This window comes from Chinchilla lanigera, unplaced genomic scaffold, assembly GCF_000276665.1.
Source record: "Chinchilla lanigera isolate Chin_1 unplaced genomic scaffold, ChiLan1.0 scaffold00020, whole genome shotgun sequence".
Classification (NCBI taxonomy): Eukaryota; Metazoa; Chordata; class Mammalia; order Rodentia; family Chinchillidae; genus Chinchilla; species Chinchilla lanigera.
The window spans coordinates 18,210,811-18,220,135 of record NW_004955421.1 but is presented as its reverse complement, the minus strand read 5'-3'; the positions used below and the strand labels follow the sequence as shown (position 1 = coordinate 18,220,135).

The 9,325-nt window shown below is 51.7% G+C and overlaps 1 pseudogene; it reads left to right on the top strand.

The window, feature by feature from the left end:
- Positions 1–634: 634 nt before the first annotated feature.
- Positions 635–6,399, top strand: LOC102006254 (annotated as a pseudogene).
- Positions 6,400–9,325: the final 2,926 nt, after the last annotated feature.

The window sequence follows — 9,325 nt, the reverse complement described above, 5'->3', positions numbered from 1 at the left end:
CACCTGGTTACATTGTACTAAGCAATGGTAAGAAGGGATGCCTTTTTAAAAAATTGCTTTAAAAAACAGCTGTTACTGTGAAGGGGGAGGGGAAAGGAGGTGGACACAGCAAAAACTCTGTCTCATACTGCCATCTGCTGATGAGTTTCCAAAATGCAACTTCAGATTCATCAAAAATATAGTTCACTGCTATTTAAATTCAAATAAAATTTAGGATTCAGGTTAGAATCATGGTTGAATATTAATGAGGCATAAATGAAATTTCACGCTATCAAAACAACTGGACACTTTCCCCATAGTTGGAAGAAATGCCAAGTCCAGAATTTTTTTTTTAATCTCCTATTAAGAAAAATGATTATTTCCATCATTTAGCCGTCTGCATGGGGTCGTACCAGCAAATTAAAAAGCCCAGAGCCCTATCCTCTCCACAGTTTACATATTAGGGCTAAATTAGTTTAATTTTCTTGGTGAAGTGCCCATCGCAGCACTCTCTCTCTTCACTTCACGTGGAGATAATAAAAACTGACAACTCTAAAATATGAGCTCTGCGTTTGTTTAGCACTGACCCGGCGCTCGCTGATAACCACAGTCCATGCGGAGACCTGTGCAGACATGCACAGCAGCACGCCGCGCGATGGATGCTCATGCCCTGAGGTCTGCAGAGGTCACTGGCAAGGGCGTTGGCTGCTCCCGCGCTGGGTGTGCTGATGGAAAGGAAGCTGGGACCGTGCCCAAGGCCCACCCCAGGAAGCCCTTGTATGGGGGCACCCCACTTGCATGGGTTGGTGGGAATTTTCTGGGCTGGACTTCTCCCACTTTTTGAATTGGAAAGCAGGTGCCCTTTCCCCAAGGGTATGGAAGTTTTGTGACTGTGAAGCTCTTGCTTAGAGTGAGTGTTCTGCGGTCTTCATGTGAGCAGACTTTCTAGTTCAGTCTTAGTGTTCATAGATTTACAGTCACTGTCAGTGTTTGAAAAACTGCAGAGTGCTTCCAACACATGGTCCTATGGGCCCCATGCAACCGTGGACAGCTAGCAGTGCACCCCTACAAGATTATACATTTGTAACGTTACTACGTGAGTTTTAGCAACATTGTTTATGACTCCACTACTTGGTACCGAGCCAGCTGCGGAGGTGACAGTGGAACGCCGGGAAGGAAAGGGAGCAGTGCAGCTCCGGCTCCGCCCCCTGTACCCTCATCGTAGTACAGAGTCAGCTGAATCTAACCCTGTGTGTATCCGACATTTTGAGCAATCATGTGACTTTATGAATAAATGTAGGGGTTTTTTTCTTTTCTCTTTAAAATGAAAAACAAAATTTACATGTATATATAAGGATAGCTGGGATAGGTGTATTGCTGATGTCTGCGGTTTATTGAAAGGAACAGTCAGTGCTTAAAATTTTCTTTTTTCTTGACCAATTTTGCACACCTGAATCTGGCAGTCTGAGAACAATATGCAGTATAAGAACCATAGTTGAACTCCTGCCATCTTGTGTGGTAAAGCTCTGCATCATTTCCAATGTTTTTTTTTATTATTATTATTTGTTACTGTCTTTGTTTGCTCAATCTTGCATTCTTACATCTGGTGGACTGAGCAACTTCGTTGACAATAACAGTATGTAGTGTAGCAACCACTGTTCATTCCTATCATTGTATTTTGAAGTCATGTATCATTTTTGTGTTGTTTTAATTTTGTCTTCATTGTTCTTTTGTTAGTTTTTTTAATTTTTAAAATAAAAACATAATTTTTAAAAATGTAGCAATTCCCAATAATTGTGATTCACCCCACCTGCATGTATGTGTCTATGAAGACAGGCATTTACTGTTTTAAGGAGACATAGAAGTTTTCTTATTTAAGTATTACATGTGGGCTAGTTGTATTATTTCATAAAATAATAAGATGGTGTTTTTCCTTATAAACGTTTACTGTACTGTGTATTGCATTCAATCCAATACATTTCCTCTTGACTCAGGGCTGCCTGGGCAAGCCAAAAGCCTGGACACCCATACTATAGGGAGTTGAAAGCAGTCTCGGGCTAAACAATGAGTTTCACCCCACTAAGCTCTTTACTAGTTAGATTACTCCTGCTGGTGACTCTCTGAGCCTGAGTTTCCTACTTAGGATTTCTTAACTTCAAGTTCATAAGTAACTTTATGTTAGACTGAGGGGGAACCATCAACACCCCTGAAAATATTTGATTGTATGTGTGTGCCTGTGTGCCAAGTGACTATACACAGCTTTGTTCTTAACAAGTTTGCTCACTGGATTTCCCAGGAGCCTGTCATTTCTCCCGTCACTCCAGACAGTTAAGACCTTTGATGGTTCTGCTCTTTAATGAAGACTTGAATGTCACATAATTCACAGGGCTGTCATGGGGACAAACAAAGTGGACAAAGTTACAGGCAAAATGCATGTGCTACTTGTATGTGCATTTCCATTAAGACATCAGATCAGGGCCAAGACTATTACTAAAAACGAGACACACAGCGAATGTAATTGGGATGTACTGTGAAGAGCTTACTTAGTGAGAGGCGGCATCCTCCTCTCTGGCCACAGCGTAACTCATGATTGGTCTGATGGTTTATTCCCATTATAATCTGAAGGGAACCAAGCTGTGGCGTTTCAGGAGGTCAGATTCTTGATTTTTTGTTTTTTGGGGGTTTCATTGGTGCTGAGAATTGAACTCATGACCTTATGCTTGCCAGGCAGGCACTGCATCACTCAGCTATATTCCCAGCCGGAGGTCAGATTCTTTGTAGCAACATTACCAGCAGAATAAAATGCTTCCCTGTCAAATCCAGTGGTTGTGGGTTACTCCTGTGGGAGGAGACAGAAGTGTGTAAAACACTTGCCAGAATGTCCAGCTGTGGGACGTGGGACATGAATCAACCAGCCTCAGACCATAGGGCATCAGCCCGCACACTTTGGGGCTCTGGTGGGCTCTGCTGGAGTCACCTAGGTCGTGAGGCAGCCCTGAGGATTATTCAGTGACATACAGCCTTATAAGAGAGCAAGCACTCTAGGAGGCTGAGACAGGAGGACCAGAATTCTGTGCCCAGACTGGACAACTTCGTGACTTACCACCACCATCAGCTAGAATCAGCAAGGAAAGATTCTCCCCTAGAGGGTTCAGAGAGTGTATGCCTCTGCTGACACCTTCATTTCAGAACCCTTTGTTCAAGACAAAATCCCACTCATAGGTGCCAGGGGTTATGCAGGGACCTATCTTTTTGGGGTCACTTTTCAACCCAGCCCACAACCAGATAGTAAAGAGATGAGCAGCATCTGGCGGGTGATTTGAGATGATGCAGGTAGCACAAGCCGTTGGTAACAACCAGCATTTAGAAGTACACAGGAAGAGGAAACAGCCCTGTAACAGCTGACTTCTCTCAAGAGGGGTCCAAGGCTCATCCAGTTTCTGCCACTGGGCAGTGGTGCTAATGCCGGGCAACTTCAACAGAAGAAGGGAGCTGACCCAAGGAAGTGCTGCCTTTAGTGTCTCGGATTCTCTGCTGACTTCCAGCTCTCTGGGCAAACACCATATTATCTAAGTATATACATTTTTTTTCCTGTGTAAGCCCTCCAACGTTAGTGTATTAACACTCTATACTAAATCTCTTCTGTTAAAATACCTACTATGTTTTCTGGTTTCCTGACTAAACCCTGCCTGATAAACAGTGTTGATCTGAATTAAGCTCCATCCAGAGGGACTTTCAGTCAACCAGGGCAACAAGGAAATGTTGGCTTATTTAGGAGTACCACCTCAACAGAAAGAACCAGAAGGAAATGCTAACACATGTCTGGAGGCAAAGCAGCAACCACGACCAAGTCCCTGCTCACAGAGAGCTCATGATCTAGTGGGCAGGCCCAGGGAATAGGCAAATACACTAGTGAGTCAGGCCAACTTCTGGTCTTTAAGAGTTTGAGCAAATACATTTGTGTTGTTCCACCACCCTGCTTGTGATAATTTGTTACAGCAGCCACAGGTGGCCCTAAGAGTCTGGAACAACGACCGTCACAGAGCTGACATTTCTAAAAAGTTGCTAATTGGCTGACTGTGTGTGTGTGTGTGTGTGTGTGTGTGTATCTCACTTGACTTATGTTTCTGAAGGATATCCCACCTTTTGTGTTGTAATGAAGAGTACTCTTTCCCTGTATAAACAGGGCATAACACTAAGGTTAATTCTCTTGTTCCAGAGGAAAGGTGATGAATGAAGGGGAAAACTGCAGCTCTGGAGTCTAAATTGCCTCACTGATCTGTCTATAGCAGACTGCTTATCATCAGATGTGCATCTCTTCTGTTTGTTTAACGTTGATATGCTCGTGGAGGCCTTCCAGTAGGCTTTGTTTGAGAAATTTCATTAGGTCTATCTTAATGAAAACTCAAAACTGCTCCTTTTCTTTCTAGGCATAATTGCATCCCCACCTGCCACTCTGGAAGACTGGCACCACCTGGAAACATTTTGTGTTGTCGTAACTGGGGAAGGGGGGCTCCTGGCATCTAGTAAGGATAAACCAGGAATGCTACCAGACATCCACAATGCACAGGACGCAGTCCACAGCCAAGAACTATCTGGGTCAAAATATTAATAGGGTAAGTCTGGCTTGAATTGTTGTGCATTATTCCATGAAAATCTAATACAATAGATAAAGCGTCCAACTGGGAGTCTGTATGATTAGACTTTAAATCTTGCTTCTTTGCTGTTCTAGGAACATGAAGTTGGTTAACAAGTTGGCACAGGCTAGGCCACTGCCTGCCAGCCAGTGGTCCACCATGCACCTTCGTTCACTGGGTCAGCAAGTTCCTTGGTGCTGCACAACGTCTTCAGCACACACAGTGATACAACCTGCATTCCAGGGCAGGCAAGCAGGAGAAGCAATGCAGAAGCTCCAAGTCGCTATTTGTTCCCTCGCAACAACTTGAGCACAGCAGGTTTGAGCTGTCCATGAAGGACAAGCCGAGGTCCCCCTCCAGCAAGGTCAAGGACGAACAAGGTGGAGGGCAGGAAGAAATATGGCCTGGAATCTGCCTCTGCGTTCCTCCCAAGCAGCACCCCGGGAATCCTGAACTGAGCAGCCTGGGTAAGACAGGCAAAGCCAAAGGCTTCCCCTCTGCAACAGACTGCACAAGGCATCCCTGACCCAGAGACAGCACCTTGTCCTCCACCAAGGGAGCCTGGCCTACCAGGGTCCCTGTGCTGAGGTTCTTTCCTGCTCGCTGAGCAGCTGGCTGTCCAGTGAAGCGGGCAGGGACCCTACACAGTCCTCCAAGTTGCTCACCCCCAAGAGGACCTGCAGTGACAAGGACAGCCAGCTGTGAGCAGCCCCTCCCAGGCCCTTCTTGCCTTCCAGGGCCACCTTGATGCTGACCCCGCTCTTCCCTCTGTGTCAGTGAGAGTCACATTTATAGCAAGGATCCCCAGCCCCTGTGGGTACTGCGGCCATAGTAGGAGGTGTTGCCTCGACAGCAGGAGCTGAGCCTTCAGGCCAAGTGCTGGCAGTGGAGAAGGCCTCAGCCCCAGAGGGAAGCCAGTCCAGGCTGCCACCCACAGCGGCCTCCTCTGAGGCTGTGGTGGAGAAGGAAAGAGCTTGGCAGGAGGAGAGTAAGTCCCGCTGGGCCTCTTCCACCACCCTCACCAGGCCTGACTCGGAGCAAGCTGGGGCACACGGCTCTGGGGGGAGAAGAGTGGCCCCCCTCATCCAGTGGGGAGGAACAGGCCAAGAGTAGCTGCTTCAGCTTGAGAGAATTCAGGGAAGAGGGGCTGGGGATTTAGCTCAGCGGCACAGAGCCTGCTTGGCAAACGGGAGGTCGTGAGTTCAATTCCCGGTACCAGGAAAAAAACAAAAACAAAAAAAAAGAGAATTCAGGGGAATAACTCAGAAGCCCAGCCTCACAGAAGAGTCCGACCCAGCTGCTCCTCCTCGCCACCTCCCTGATGCTGCTCCTACTGCTGCTCTGCTGCTAAGCACTGACATTTTTTCCAGCTGCATCCCCGCTGCTGCTGCCAACTGCTGCCACCTCTGAAGCCAATCCAGCTGGATACGTAGGTGTCACCAACTCTCTCCTCATCTCGCAGAGCAAACTCTTCTTCAAGGCGCTCACAGCTGACGCAGCACTAAGCTCCCCCCCACCCGCTGCCTCTCTCCCCAGAGCCTGGAGGGTCATCCCCGCCTCCCCGCCCACCCCTGGGAGAGCCCACCTGAGTGTGAAAACCTTCAACATCTTTGCTGCCTGCGGGCTGGTGGCTGCGTGCACGACTCAGGCCCAAGGGCTGTGGCAGAGAAGGAAAGCGAGCCCCAAGGAGACCTTGAGGGAGAAAGTAGTGGGAGCATCCATGGCCAGAGCCCAGGGCTCCTCTGGACTTGGGACTGGACCGGCAGGGCACAGATGCATCTGACCCGGACCCTTTAGGTCAGCAGGAACCATGTGCTGCCCTCAAGCTGTACCTCAAGCCTCAGCCTTAGCACCAGACAGATCCGCGGGCCCTGGAAAGTGGAGCTGGGCCAAGTCCAGCAGAAACGGAAAGTCTCTGCAGCTTCTGAGAGGCAATGAGTGTGTGGAGAAGCTGCTTGGTTTGAATGACACCACCACGGGCCAAGACGTAAAGGACCATGGAAGGGCAAGCCAGCTTTTCCACACGCTCAGTACAGAGGAGGATTCCTGGCCTGAGGGTGTGGTATCATTTCTCCTGCAGCTGAGATGGCCTCACCCGTCCTTTGGGGAGAGTCTGATGGGCTACCTCCTCCCCAGATACAGCCAGAATCACCCAAAACTCTGAACCTCATGTGGAGCGAGGTCCACCCCAGCGGGAGCTGGAGGCAGAGCGTACACGTGAGAGGGTGTCTGACAAGGGGCTGCGGCCGGACACACCACCTGCCAAGCCACCATGCCTCTTCCTGCCCTCGAACTCTCAGGTAGAGGAGGAGGAGGAGACGGCTGCACAGGGCTGAATAACCAGGGATGAGGGACAGAAGAAGACACCACCCCAAGTGCCCTGTCTGTTGCTCCTCAGCAGGCCAAGGAGGAAGGTGAGAAACCTGGGGGGGGGGGGCGGTGTCAGCCAGCCAGTCTTCCGGAACCCTGCTGGGTGGGCTGCGCCTGGAAGAGCCAGTGGAGGAAGCCAGACCGTGAGTGCAGAGCCTACCCGTCTGTGCCCGCCAGCTGCCCTCAGGGGCCTGTGCCCTGCTGTGTTATTTATGGAGCTCAGCTCTTTCAAGTCAGCAGATCTGGGCCCTCCACAGAGAGAAGGCCCTGAGGCAGGAGCCGCGAGCCAGTAGAAGAGGCGCTTGGGCCTCTGTCTGATGCCCACCTGCAAGCTGATCTGGGGGCCTCGGAGGAACATGCCTCGAGCCCCTATTTGTCTCAAGGGAGCTGAGATCCTCCAACCTCCTATCTACATTGCTGGCAGGGTCCAGAAAATCTTCCAGGCACCCTGGCCTGGAAAAGCCACCCACACCCAGAGCCTACTTTTCCACCACTCCCTCTCCTGCTCTGAGCCAGCTACCACCACGGAGCCCCTGGCCCTCCATGCTCTCCCCTGGCCCCTGACCTCCTCCTTTCTACCCCCAGGGCAGCCGCCTTGCCCCCTGGCACCTTCAAGCCCTCCCCGCTCTGAAGGCTCCCCTGTTCCACTCAGGGAGGACCACGCTGCAGCTGCCCCAGCCCCTCCCCTTGTGCTTCTGTCCTCAAAGACAGGACCAGCTGAGCCACAGCCCAGTGCCGGTCCCCAGTCCATGGAGCCCCTCAGCACCGCCCCTGGGCAGTCCTGAGAGGGACAGCCCTGCCGCAGTGTGAGCACAGCCCTGAACAGCGGGCTGGAGAGGCTCAAAATAGTAGCATCCGGCAGCATTCAGCCAATGGCCCTGTGCCCCAGCCTGGCCAGACAGGGGACACCAAGAGGCTCAGGGCTTGTTCCTGCAGAGCAGTGGGAACTGAGACAGTGGGATGAGCAGGTGCGGGAGCTAGAGAGCTACACCACCTGGCTGCTGGCATGGATGAGGGAGACCTCACCCACACTGCTGCAGACCCCGGGCCCCCATAGACCCATCCCCACCCCCAGCCCCAGAGGGTGGGCGAGGACCTCCTGCCAGACAGGGCCCATGTGCCCACATACCTGCCCTCCCGCCTGCCCTTCTTGCCATCAAACGCTCTCACCGGGCAAGGTATAGCCTACCCCGTGGTCACCCCCCACTCCTGCCCCTCTGAAGGGGACCGCGTGGCTCCCACTGGAGGCTTCAGGTTCCGGGTACAGTCTGCGTGTCTGTGGGGGCCCTGGCTCCTTCCCACCTGCATCTGTTCACACTCTAGCTTTAAGGGATCAGAAGATGAGTCCTCAAGAGGAGCAGGAGTAGGCTATGGTTTGGTGCGTCTGGGAGAGGCTGTTGCTAGCAGAGACTTTCTTGCCTCCTAGGGATGATCTGCCATTCCTCCCACGCCAATCCCTCACCCTCTTCATTTCCCTCAGGCCCCCAGAGGGGATGTAGTATCACTGGGACCGAGTTAGGAACCAAGCTGCTCATTTGTCCAAGTTGTGGGCAAGTCAGGTGCCTACTCCTCAGCCTTGCACGGCCCGTCCCCTCCAGAGCAAGGACCTGCGTGGCCCAGTCTAATCTCCCCATGCCCCCATCTGTTTCTGCCTTGAGCCCTTGCAGAGCCAGCGCGGTGTGGATGGAGTTGTGGCGGGTGTTGCCTAGGCAACTCCCTGCCTCCCTAGACTTTCTGCTGGGTGTCAAGTGTGCAGGTGGAGAGAAGCTCCTCCTCCCTCTTCAAGTTCCCGCTCACCTCTGCGGTCGCGGCCCTGCCAGGTCAGGGCTTCAGGCTGCTTATGTCCTGGGGGATCCAGCGTTTAGCTTGTTTTTGGTGCCTGTCCAGATGCCAAAACCCTGTGCTCTTGCAGGGTTTGAACTTTTGGAAACCAATTGAAATGTGTCTTTCGTGGGTGGGGTCGAGGGCCTCTGTGTGTAGCCTTGCCCCTCACCCCGCTGTGGCGCACCCCCTCCTGTGAGCACACTGGACTGCTCTGCCAGGGTGCTGGCAGGGGACTGAGGGTTGCACAGTCCTGCTGTGTGCTCTTCCCGTCCCCGAGAGTCTCAGCTAAGGGTCTGCCCGAGCTGCTGCCCCCAACCTTCCTGCCATCTTCCCCTCCTCCGCGACCCAGTTCAGAGGACCCTAGGATGAAAGCCTGTGGGGAACTGTAGGACTGGGGCTGCCCTGCTCATTGGCCTGCTCACACCAGTTGGCTGTTCTGGAAGTGGGAGGCTGCACAACACCTTGGGAGATACCCATACTGAGGAAGAAGCCTTTGTTGCTCTCCCACCCATTTG